Source organism: Asterias amurensis, chromosome 13 (genome assembly GCF_032118995.1).
Source record: "Asterias amurensis chromosome 13, ASM3211899v1".
In the NCBI taxonomy this organism is placed as follows: Eukaryota; Metazoa; Echinodermata; class Asteroidea; order Forcipulatida; family Asteriidae; genus Asterias; species Asterias amurensis.
The window spans coordinates 40,854-54,909 of record NC_092660.1 but is presented as its reverse complement, the minus strand read 5'-3'; the positions used below and the strand labels follow the sequence as shown (position 1 = coordinate 54,909).

The window sequence follows — 14,056 nt, the reverse complement described above, 5'->3', positions numbered from 1 at the left end:
CTTGGTGTATCTCAACATATGCATAAGATAACAAACCTGTGAAAATGTTAGCTTGATTGGTCGTCGGAGTTGCAAGATAACTATGAAAGAAAAAACACCCATGTCACACAAAGTTGTGTGCTTTCAGATGCTTGATTTCGAGACCTTAAATTCTCAACATGAAGTCTCAAAATCAAAATCGTGGAAAATTACTTCTTTCTGTAAAACTACGTCACTTCAAAGGAAGCTGTTTCTCACAATGTTTTATACTATCAACCTCTCCCCATTACTTGTAACCAAAAAAGGTTTTATGATAATAATTAGTTTGAGTAACTACCAATTAGTGTCCACTGCCTTTAAAGGCACTGAACACTGTTGGTAGTTACCTAAAATAATTGTTAGCATAAAAACTTACTTGGTAAAGAGCAATGGAGAGCTGTTTATAGTATAGTATAAAGCATTGTGGGAGTATACTTTGTGTCATTTATGGTAAACTATATAGTAAGGTTTTTGTATGATGGGGGGGGGGGGGGGTGGCTACAATGTGCCTTAGTTGGCATTTTCAGCCTAAGTTGGCACTAATCCATGTGTAAGTTGGGGGTTGAATATCTAAGACAACAACTTGATGGTCTTTCATAAGTGAACATTCACATTGGATTGACACGAAGACGGTGTTGCCCTGTTACAAAGGGGGAGCTTTATAGACAAAAAACAACCTCCAAATTGTCAAAGCCTTGTACCTTTGTGCCAGGATTGTCTTTTTTTTCTAACAGTGTAATACAGTACTAAGTCCCTGGACTTAACTTGTTTGTGAGTCACTAGACTGCATACATTGTGTGGTATGCAAATGAGGAAGCATGTGCTTGTGACTTTTAGCCAATCAGTGACAAGCTTGCGATGACATCATCAGACATGCAGAGAATTGTAAAGCCTGGTACCATTGTGCCAGGATCTTGTGTATTGTCAGCATTTCCTGTATGTTATAAACCTCCACAAAACCTTGCCCTGAGCCATGTGGCATAGCAACTCTCTGCCATCTGAAGAATTCAACTTGTACGTTGTTTTCATCAACAACAAAACGGACCAAAAATGAAAACATAGCTTTTGTAATATTTTGTCAACAACATGCCTAATGCATTGAAACTGGAAAGCAGGGAATTTTCGAAAGGCAAGTTCTGTTATTTGAAAACTGGGGTATTCAGGCAACTATTCATTTAAAATAAAAGTAACATACTCTGACTATCAAGTAAAAACTGCATAAAGGCATTACTGTACTACAATGAAAATTTTATTTTATCATAAATTAAGTTACTCTAAAACAAAAGAAGTATAAATCAGCTTGATTTTTAAAATAATTTTTTAAGATTACAAAGACGGTGCTACTAAATAATTGTTTGTGTTCTCCCCAATTATAAGCTGGGAAAATGTTAGTGTACTTAACAACTTAACCCACTCATTGCACTAATGATGATCTCCCCTGTAAAGTCAAGAACTACGATTGTTTCTGTCAACTGTTAGGTTAGTATTACGGAATTGTCAAGCTTTTTTTAACCTGTATTTTTCAGTTGTAGTTAGGTGCTAGCAAAAATTAGCAAATAAGGACAGATCAGTTTGCTTTATGTTACTTTTTATACAGAGTTAGAATTGAGCTTTCTATCTTAATCGACACTGGTGAAGTTTCTTCTGCTGAATCACAGGTAATATTTCCTCTACCGATGACTAAGCTTGAGCGACTAGTGTGATTAGTGTCAAAGCGGTGACTATTTATTGCCTAGTTGATTTACAAATATCATTTTTCAAGTACTCAGATAGTCGACGTGCTACCATGACTACTACAAAATTAGTCGCGACTACTGCTTGGTGAACCAATTGTGTCGCTCTTGACTATTCCCAACAACTTCAATCCTTTTTAGTTTTAGCACAAAGCTTACTGTATTGGGCCTGCGACAAACCACTTGCCGCAATCTTAGGAGTTTAAAATTGATCGCGAATAGTGTCAAAGTCATGACTACAATGTATTTGATATGCGTAGTAAACTTCACTTGTTGTCCAGGCCTACTGATGACTTCTTATATTGTTCTGAAATGAACTAACATTTCTTTTGCTTTGATGCGGAACTGGTTAGCACATGTTACGCTTCTCCCATTGATGCTTTTCTGCAGATCCTTGTAACTGAAATGAGAGGAGGATACAATCTTATTAGTATGACCAAATAATCTATGCTTGAGTATGATCAATTAATCAATGTTTGAGTATGATCAAATAATCAATGCTTGAGTATGATCAATGAATCAATGCTTGAGTACATGTATGATCAAATAGTCAATGCAGCCCTCCACATTATAAATTAAAATAATTATAGCACCATATGGGTGATCATTGTATTTAAACAAAATTGTGTTTTAGCTTTTGGGATTTAATATATATTGGCGCTGTACTCCATTTTTCAAAATTTTGACATTATCGGTCGGACTAGCTTCCTTTTTTCGAAATTTTGACATCATCGGTCGGATGTCAAAATTTTGACAAAAGGAGTACAGCGCCCCATCAGTTACTGGGTGTAGGTAAAAACCAATTATGTGATTCATACCTGATAGATTTATGCAGTGTTCAAGTATACCTTTGCCCCTATTGGATGATTGGACTTGAATCTCGGCCTGGTGATTTTCCTCACACCGCACAGTCATTCTTCCAGATGTGCATTGAACTTGTAGGCCTACATGATAAAATAAAACAATGAAAGTTAATACAAGTAATGTTGATGAATGCCAGTCCTCTTCTACAAAAAAAGTCGGAATCCTTAATCCACAAAGCAAATGGTATTCTTCTAGCAAAGTCCCCCCAACCCATAGCCCCTGCTTGATGCAGGTTTATCACTATCGTTCATTCATGGCCAAAATTTAAATTTATGTAATAATTTAGAATTATGTAACCTTTTTTAAGTAGCCAAGAAATGTTATTCCATAAGAAGACTCTAATTAAATAAACTCATTACTAAGTACCTAATAGTGGTACACATCATCATGATCAGTCAGCTACACAGAATATTAAATAAACTCATTACTAAGTACCTAATAGTGGTACACATCAGCATGATCAGTCAGCTAAACAGAATATTAAATAAACTCATTACTAAGTACCTAATAGTGGTACACATCAGCATGATCAGTCAGCTAAACAGAATATTAAATAAACTCATTACTAAGTACCTTATAGTGGTACACATCAGCATGATCAGTCAGCTACACAGAATATTAAATAAACTCATTAATAAGTACCTAATAGTGGTACACATCAGCATGATCAGTCAGCTAAACAGAATATTAAATAAACTCATTACTAAGTACCTAATAGTGGTACACATCAGCATGATCAGTCAGCTAAACAGAATATTAAATAAACTCATTAATAAGTACCTAATAGTGGTACACATCAGCATGATCAGTCAGCTAAACAGAATATTAAATAAACTCATTACTAAGTACCTAATAGTGGTACACATCAGCATGATCAGTCAGCTACACAGAATATTAAATAAACTCATTACTAAGTACCTAATAGTGGTACACATCAGCATGATCAGTCAGCTAAACAGAATATTAAATAAACTCATTACTAAGTACCTAATAGTGGTACACATCAGCATGATCAGTCAGCTAAACAGAATATTAAATAAACTCATTAATAAGTACCTAATAGTGGTACACATCAGCATGATCAGTCAGCTAAACAGAATATTAAATAAACTCATTACTAAGTACCTAATAGTGGTACACATCAGCATGATCAGTCAGCTAAACAGAATATTAAATAAACTCATTACTAAGTACCTAATAGTGGTACACATCAGCATGATCAGTCAGCTACACAGAATATTAAATAAACTCATTACTAAGTACCTAATAGTGGTACACATCAGCATGATCAGTCAGCTAAACAGAATATTAAATAAACTCATTACTAAGTACCTAATAGTGGTACACATCAGCATGATCAGTCAGCTACACAGAATATTAAATAAACTCATTACTAAGTACCTAATAATGGTACACATCAGCATGATCAGTCAGCTAAACAGAATATTAAATAAACTCATTACTAAGTACCTAATAGTGGTACACATCAGCATGATCAGTCAGCTAAACAGAATATTAAATAAACTCATTACTAAGTACCTAATAGTGGTACACATCAGCATGATCAGTCAGCTACACAGAATATTAAATAAACTCATTACTAAGTACCTAATAGTGGTACACATCAGCATGATCAGTCAGCTAAACAGAATATTAAATAAACTCATTACTAAGTACCTAATAATGGTACACATCAGCATGATCAGTCAGCTAAACAGAATATTAAATAAACTCATTACTAAGTACCTAATAGTGGTACACATCAGCATGATCAGTCAGCTACACAGAATATTAAATAAACTCATTACTAAGTACCTAATAGTGGTACACATCAGCATGATCAGTCAGCTAAACAGAATATTAAATAAACTCATTACTAAGTACCTAATAGTGGTACACATCAGCATGATCAGTCAGCTACACAGAATATTAAATAAACTCATTACTAAGTACCTAATAGTGGTACACATCAGCATGATCAGTCAGCTAAACAGAATATTAAATAAACTCATTACTAAGTACCTAATAGTGGTACACATCAGCATGATCAGTCAGCTAAACAGAATATTAAATAAACTCATTACTAAGTACCTAATAGTGGTACACATCAGCATGATCAGTCAGCTAAACAGAATATTAAATAAACTCATTAATAAGTACCTAATAGTGGTACACATCAGCATGATCAGTCAGCTAAACAGAATATTAAATAAACTCATTACTAAGTACCTAATAGTGGTACACATCAGCATGATCAGTCAGCTAAACAGAATATTAAATAAACTCATTAATAAGTACCTAATAGTGGTACACATCAGCATGATCAGTCAGCTAAACAGAATATTAAATAAACTCATTACTAAGTACCTAATAGTGGTACACATCAGCATGATCAGTCAGCTAAACAGAATATTAAATAAACTCATTACTAAGTACCTAATAGTGGTACACATCAGCATGATCAGTCAGCTAAACAGAATATTAAATAAACTCATTACTAAGTACCTAATAGTGGTACACATCAGCATGATCAGTCAGCTAAACAGAATATTAAATAAACTCATTACTAAGTACCTAATAGTGGTACACATCAGCATGATCAGTCAGCTACACAGAATATTAAATAAACTCATTACTAAGTACCTAATAGTGGTACACATCAGCATGATCAGTCAGCTAAACAGAATATTAAATAAACTCATTACTAAGTACCTAATAGTGGTACACATCAGCATGATCAGTCAGCTAAACAGAATATTAAATAAACTCATTAATAAGTACCTAATAGTGGTACACATCAGCATGATCAGTCAGCTAAACAGAATATTAAATAAACTCATTACTAAGTACCTAATAGTGGTACACATCAGCATGATCAGTCAGCTAAACAGAATATTAAATAAACTCATTACTAAGTACCTAATAGTGGTACACATCAGCATGATCAGTCAGCTACACAGAATATTAAATAAACTCATTACTAAGTACCTAATAGTGGTACACATCAGCATGATCAGTCAGCTAAACAGAATATTAAATAAACTCATTACTAAGTACCTAATAGTGGTACACATCAGCATGATCAGTCAGCTAAACAGAATATTAAATAAACTCATTACTAAGTACCTAATAGTGGTACACATCAGCATGATCAGTCAGCTACACAGAATATTTAATAAACTCATTACTAAGTACCTAATAGTGGTACACATCAGCATGATCAGTCAGCTAAACAGAATATTAAATAAACTCATTACTAAGTACCTAATAGTGGTACACATCAGCATGATCAGTCAGCTAAACAGAATATTAAATAAACTCATTACTAAGTACCTAATAGTGGTACACATCAGCATGATCAGTCAGCTAAACAGAATATTAAATAAACTCATTACTAAGTACCTAATAGTGGTACACATCAGCATGATCAGTCAGCTAAACAGAATATTATTATAAATAGGTTAGGCCGAAAACACAATATATCTCGAAAAAAAGAACAAAGCGAAGTAACAACAGTGTTTAATGTAATGCTTATTTAAAAAAAAAATTTTTACCTTGAACGAAACCAGAATATTAATAATTTATATCACTATCCAGCTCTCGGCCTGGCCTGGGGATTTATTGTTTTATAAACAATAATAAAAAACTTTTATTTTAAAATCAGCAGATAAGGAATTTGATGACTGCCAACGAAAAATAAAACCACAAACAAGTTAAGAAGACAGGCCCTACTTTCACAGTATTCTCGAGTGGAACTTAAATATTCATCAGTAAATGTGGAGAATACAACCAAAATACAGTTTTCACGAATCAGATGCCGCACTAAGTTTGTCGGTCACACGTACTTGTTATGCGTAATTTTTAACACGAAGTAAATTATCATAAAAACTACATTTTATATCAAAACTTACCCTAATATCATTGATGCAGATTGTTCGCCTTCTCGGTGGGTGATATATCAGGTGAAGACTGTTGTTATTAATAGTAAAATGCCCTCAAAAGAGCCAAATTTGTAAATTTTATTGAACGGTAACCGAGGATTTAAATGGCTACCGCAAGAAAACGTTTTATCATGACGACTCTGACGTCATGAAGCCTTCTAGGCTCTTGAAAAAATATCGGACACAAATATGCAAAGTATGCGACGAAGTATGTGATCAAGTATGGAATAATATTTGCGACATCGCAAATATCTGCAAAGATATTTGCGACATCGCAAATATTTGCAAAGATATTTGCGATGTCCAAGGCAACGTGTTCCTTTAATGAAGAGCATTTACTTACACGTTATCCCATTAAGAGTTTTGTGACAAAATGAGGATCCAAGCTCGGGAGCGGTTGACCAATCAGATCTTGGTATTTTTACCAGCACAGTTCTTAATGGAGGGCATTTAACACACGAAATCCCATTAAGAATTTGTGACAAAATGAGGATCCAAGCTCGAGAGCTGTTGACCAATCAGATCTTGGTATTTTTACCAGCACAGTTCTTAATGGAGGGCATTTAACACACGAAATCCCATTAAGAATTTGTGACAAAATGAGGATCCAAGCTCGAGAGCTGTTGACCAATCAGATCTTGGTATTTTTACCAGCACAGTTCTTAATGGAGGGCATTTAACACACGAAAACCTAATAAGAATTTGTGACAAAATGAGGATCCATGGCCATCCAATCAGAAGCAGACAAACCTGCTGAGCAATATTCATGAAATTGACCCCTGGATGTGTACGTGACTTATACGTCACAGAGCAGACCAATCAGAACACGGAAAGTAAAAGGCCATGAAATGCAAGCTATTATCCATCCATTGAAATCATTCATAAATACAGCTTGCATTTCTGCGGACCCAGCTTTTGTTTGTTGTTATCATGTGGAGTTTTCTACCCCTCGACTACTATGAGCCTTTGTTTTGATGATTTACCCAGTCGTAAAAGTATTACGCAAGTTCTTTTTTTTTGTCTGTTAGCACGTGATTCAGTGGAAATTTCCGTCCAGATTTCTTTCACTTTTGTTAAAGCTCTGGCAGCGTGGTTGGCCAGTTGACTCAACGCTAAGCTACGGTAAGGGTGGTTGTGGCAGGATGCGGGTGGTAACTTTTTAAAGTAAGCTAGACGACTGAAGTTAGTTGGTTAGATATTGTTTTATATTTATTGGAGTATTTTGCCTCGTTTTCCTGTGCACCATGTGCTATGCTGCGCTACTAAATGCTGTGTTCGCCGCAGTACATGTAAATACTTATTCTCGTATCGTAGGACGTCCTGTTTTCAAGGTGTCCCTATAATCGCGGCAAATCTGTTACCTTTCGCGCTTGATGTAAAAACAGTCTGTAAATAAATTGTTTGTGGTTTGACCATGGTTTGACGTGCCAAGCAAAGAGTCTCCTATCACTTGCCCAAAACTTAGAACCATGTAAGGCTCCACTCGTTAGTTGCACTTGCAAATGCAAATTTAGTGCTTTAGGCGTTTCTACAACTTTTTACAAGGTACAACAATAAATTTGTCACAATGTTGGGCCATATAAAGACAAATTTCCCTGCTGAAAAGTTTTCTCAAACATGTTTTAACTTACATTTTACGAGGATCAGATCTTGTGACTGAATATTCTGCTGAGCATTCTGTGAAATAAATACAGAGACTTGAATAAGCCATGTGCCCTATATCATTTTCTTTGGAGAATGTTGTTTTAACCCTCATTAATATTAAAAATTAACACATTTGCTAGGTTATTCAATTATCACTATTTATTTATATGTTTTTCTGTAAATATTAAGGATACAAAATAATGAAAAAATAAATACCAATAAAATCCATTTACAGCTTCACAAGGTGGGCTAGGAAACGTTTTGCCCTTCACACTCCTGAAATTCATATTTAAGACTGCATCTGGCAATTAGTCTATTTGCAAGCTTGTCTCTTTGTTTGTTTTCACAGTGAGCTCAGCCGCATTGGTCCAGAAAATTATCCCTGCAAAAAAGAAGTAGCAAACAAATGCTCGCCCAATTTTCACCCAACATAGGGTGCGCTCATTTCGCTTCCCATGGTCGACCCCGGTGTGTGGAGGTTTTTTTTCCCACGACGAACGTGTGGCAGATAATAACCCGCATTCGTCCTGGAAAAATAAACTGCCACACACCGGGGTCGACCCAGGGAAGCTAAGCTAACACACTAATATATGCCTCCCCTTCTCGTTGAATTGTTTAAGGTTTAAGACCAAGTTTCTTATTGTGTCTGCCTCATCTCTGTTTTTTCCTTCAATTTAACATATAATTATTTGAAGTTAACAAGTTCTAGCCTGCCTGAGAATAATCCAAACATTGATACATAAATGTCATCCACTTTTTGAGCATAACATTGGATTATAAAATTGCGTCTCTTGTCTATAGTAAATATTATAAGATTCTTTAAGGCAGTGGACGCTATTGGTAATCGTCAAAGACTAGCCTTCACAGTTGGTGTATCTCAACAAATGCATAAAATAACAAACTTGTGAAAATTTGAGCTCAAACGGTCATCGAACTTGCAAGATAATAATGAAAGAAAACAAAACACCCTTGTCACACGAAGTTATGTTCGTTTTATGGTTGATTTGGAGACCTCAAGTTCTAAATCTTGGGTCTCGAGATCAAATTCGTGGAAAATTACTTTTCTCTTGAAAACTATGGCACTATAGAGGGAGCCGTTTCTCACAATGTTTTATACATTAACCTCTCCCTGTTACTCGTCACCATGAAAGGTTTTATGCTAATAATTATTTTTAGTACCGGTAATTGCCAAAAGTGTCCACTGCCTTTAACGTCCCATCCGAAGGACAAAGCAATGGTTAAGTGTCTTGCTTAAGGACACAAGTGGCACGGCTGGGGATTTGAACCCTCACTCTGCTGATCAGAAACACCAGAGTTTGAATATGGTACTCTTAACAGTACTGCTTGTCCACTACTCTTCCACAACTCCAGGTTATCTTTGTGGGCTTTTCAATCCCTTTTGACCTTGTTTTCATGGGGTTATCTGCTAACTAGCCTTAACCTTAGTTTTAAATTGTTTTCACTGTGCTGTACTGCCAAACCCTCCTAAGGCTATCATGAACACAGCCAGATAGATTACTGTTTAATGAGGGGAAGTCAACCTGAGTGATAAGTGGTCTATTGGTAAGCCTTCACCTTGTTTAAGGTCAGCAGTACTGTGTCCAGCCATAGATCTAGGGTCCTAGCTCTATGGTCCAGCAGTGTCCATCATACTGTGCTTGTTTACATTTGGAGTAGAGCATGACATAGTAAGAGCAAATGAGGCCGTGAAATTGGGGAAGTGTGAAATTTTATTTCAGAGAATTAGTCAACAATTTAAAAGGTCTGGGCTTGGATGGGGAGCATTCCTTGAAACCATAGTGAAAGTCACAGAGCCCAGGTGAAGAAAAAAATGGCCAAGGTGAATTGGATGGTTCACAAAAGAGAAACAATTAAATTTCAGCCAACTCCTGCATTCAATGAGATTTCGGATAGTTTCACAGTGGATAGTGTGTAGTTTGATATCTTTTAATTTACAGAAACAACTTTGGCAAAACCAAATACTCCCCAGCGATCATTCTTTTACAATCCTGCATGTGGAATGGGCTGCTTATGGGAAACCTATCTTTGTCAAACTTCTTTGAAACCTGATCTTTTTAAGACTGGTTAATAAAAGAAAGTTTAACAGTTAGTGGTCACTCTTAAAAATAATGTTAATGAGACAAATTTCGTTAGAAGCCTACACAATTCTTTTTTATAGTATATGGATGGTTATGGATTCTGGATTCCAGCGCTTAGTGTGTGATCCAAACAGGCTAGGGTTTCACTTTGAACTTAGACCTCAGTGTGGCAATAAAATTTAACAAGTTTTGGAATAAGATGACGTTATAACTTTAAATCAATGTTTAAGTATTTACCAAAAAATATATCTGGAGAACCCTAGTTGCTACATGCAAGATCTTTGCATCCTGTGAAAGACACTGGATATATTTTTTAAAGCTTACACAAAGTGTGTGATCTTTACTTCTCTTTAAAAAATAATGCAATTGGATACTTTTGGTAACACAAAAGACAATGTCCGCAGATTTACATTTAAGTACCACCAAAGATAATGGTTGTGTAAAGCTTTCCTAAAAATATTACTACCTGAGGTGCTGTAGTTCTTGAGAAATTCGCTCTACATGCTTAGTAGTTTTTGTGAATGATAATGACAGGAAAACAAGAAGTGTAAAAGCAACAGAAATACAATTACATGACAAACGTATTATAAGCAAGTTTACATGTAAATGGCATTCCAATGCATTCAGTCTCGTTCAAGTACATTATTTAGCACCTTGCCCCTCTTCCAAAACTACTCTCTAACCACTGGAGCTACCATCTTTTACTCTGATGTTGGTAAACATGTTTCACAACTTAGAGAATGTTATCTTTATTTCCCAACATGCAGTGACTGAGATTGAGAACCTGGGATGGAGTCCTTCTCATCTACATGCTCTCTCATGACAGACCCAGCAACCACTGTAATCTCGTGGAATTACGGCACAGAGGGATTACGTCCATCCTAAAGGTATCACCATTTATTCACTCTAACATCAAACCTGCACCAAACTGCATGATTAACAAGCTCACTCCCATCTACACCATCACTTTAAAATCTACTAAGCTCATTTCCATGCTTGCATGTTACATCTTAACAATCAGGGGTTCGTTATACGACAGCGAAAACGCACCCCATCTATAACTCCACACCATCCGTTATCAGTCACTTGTCATGTAACAACCACTCACACCATTTATATGCACCTGAAATATTCCCAAACTAAATGGAATCATTCTGTTTGGAGGTGCATTTTCTGAATGTATGTATTTTCTGTTCTTTATTTACTGCAATGGTGAAATGCGGAACCAACTGCCATTGGAATTCGCAATATGGAGTCCAATGGAAACTGCACCAGTCATTCCAGGGCCATGAAGACTTCATTGGAGCTGTGGTGAGCGGAGGTTGCTGCGAGGAAAACAACACTTACACATTTTAAAGTTCAGGAATAGAACCTGAAGGTAAGTTTATGTTCAGGATGTTTATAGTTTAGAAGTTTTTGCAGGACCAAAATTGTTAACAAAAAATCCTGAAATTATCATATTTGGTTAATTTTGGTTAAAGCCAATGAACACTCTCTGAACAGAACAACAAATTAAAGTTCACAGAATAATAAATAACTCACAGTTTTTACAGAAGGTAATGGTTAAAGACTTCCCTGCGAAATATTATTCCATGAGATGCTTCACTTTTTGAGAAGACATTAATACAATTCTCAATTCTCAATATTGAGAACAACTGATTATTATAAACACTTGTTGTGACCCGGGGAAACGTGCGTAAACATAGGTGGGTTTTCCCAGTATTTTTCCCCCGACTCTGATGACCGATTGAGCTTAAATTTTCACAGGTTTGTGTACAAGTTGTGATACAGGAACTGTGGGTCTTTGGACAATACTGTTTTATCGTTGATGTGCTATTGCTTAAAAGAGAGCAAGAACAATGTCAAATTGAGTTCTGCGCTTCACTACTTTTCAAATTGATATGAAAATTGTTGAGTTCTTTTGGTTTTTTTGCAAAGAACAATGTCAAATTGAGTTCTGCGCTTCACTACTTTTCAAATTGATATGAAAATTGTTGAGTTCTTTTGGTTTTTTTTTTTTTTTTTTTGGGGGGGGAGGTCTCTGACTTCAATTGATAATGGTGTAAAATGCTTTTTTTTGGGGGGGGGGGGGAGGTCTCTGACTTCAATTGATAATGGTGTAAAATGCTATTATGTTTGATACCCTTCAACATCTTTTATGTTTCATTCCCTTCAGCTGTTTTCCAGACCCTGTTGAGACCATTGGAGCTGTGGTGAGTGGAGGTATGCTGTGAGGAAACGACACTCAATTTAAAGTTCAGGAAAACAACCTGAGGGTAAGTTTATTTGCACAGTTAATAGTTTGGAAGTTCATTCAGGACCGTAATTTGTAAAGAATTTTCCTGAAATGATGATATTTTGTTAATTTATGTTAAAGAGGTGCTCCTGCAAAGGTCAAATTGAGCTGGGGGATTCACTATTTGGGGGGAGGGTCTATGACTTCATATTGTAATGGTGTAAAATGCCATTATGTCTGATGCCCAACAATTTATTTTATAGAAATAAAATAATAGTGGATATCATCATATTTTGAAATACATGGTCGATAAATTGTTGTACATAAATTGTTAATTTCATTTTGAAACTCAATCCAAATGGCATTACAACTTAGTTAATGTGACTGACACAGACATTCCTCTTGGGAATGAACATACCCATTTATTTTCTGACCGATGATGTCATGTTACATTAACTCAATGATTGAGCTAAATTTGTGGTTTAAATGCAGTTATTGAATGATTCTCCGTATACAGGTGATGTCACAAGGATAATGGCTACCAAGGATCATGGAAGGAGGACGAGGGTGTCTTATGGTCTGAGGATGCAAGTTTCCGGGTAAGACGACTTAAGAAGGTAAAATACAGTATAAGTTATTGCTGTCCATAAATATTAAGTCGTAAAAAAAGTTCTTTGGAAAACTTTATGTGGCTTATTTTGAATGCCCAAACAAAACTAGCTCAATAAAACCATGCAGTTTAACCCTGAACAAAACCTATACATTCCTTTCTTTCCTCTGATGTGTTCATCAGTGTTCCTCAAAGTTGAACGAAAAATTTTCAATTTATTTTACGATTTGCTAAATGCAGACACATGAGTTGATGAGAAATATTTGACTCTAAAAATTCAAAGAAATAAACCCTAATGAATAATATGATCGAAAAACTCAAACCCACATTTATGTTGACCTGAACTATTCCCAAACTAAATGGAATAACTCTATTTGGAAGTGCATTTTCTGAATGTATCTATTTTTTGTCTTTTATTTACTGCAATGGTGAAATGCGAAACCAACTGCCTGTGAACTACGGAGTCCAATGAAGACTGCACATCAATGGAATCTGCGTTCGTGCTGGTGACGTCCATCCGCTGATGACCAAGAAGACAACCGCTGGTTGCCTGGCTTCATAGAAGAGTGTTCCTGTCTCCCTGGTGGATGAGAGAATGCATTGCAGTCTGATGGATCAACAACAGATGTAATAATGGCAACTATATTTGTTTTGACATAAAACTGAAACAGATTTTACACATGTAATAACATAACTTTAAAGGATTGCGCAGAAAGTTTGTTGCGTCAATCTTTTTACAACAATCGATGTCTTTGAGATGACATAAATAGTTCAAACTTGTTGCTGAAAAGCAGCGACTGAACTCAATTTTTGAACTAACTTAGTGATGCAGTTGTTGAATGTTTCTTTATATACAGGTGATGTCAAAAGGATAATGGCTACCAAGGATCATGGAAGGAGGACGAGGGTGT

At 35.7% G+C, this 14,056-nt stretch overlaps 1 long non-coding RNA gene across 1 annotated transcript; it reads right to left on the bottom strand.

Moving 5' to 3' along the window:
• Positions 1 to 1,249: 1,249 nt before the first annotated feature.
• Positions 1,250 to 6,678, bottom strand: LOC139946107 (uncharacterized). Its single transcript, XR_011787205.1, has 3 exons — positions 6,527 to 6,678; positions 2,570 to 2,695; positions 1,250 to 2,151 (listed from the first exon to the last, which is right to left on the bottom strand). It is a non-coding gene; the product is annotated as an uncharacterized lncRNA (long non-coding RNA).
• Positions 6,679 to 14,056: the final 7,378 nt, after the last annotated feature.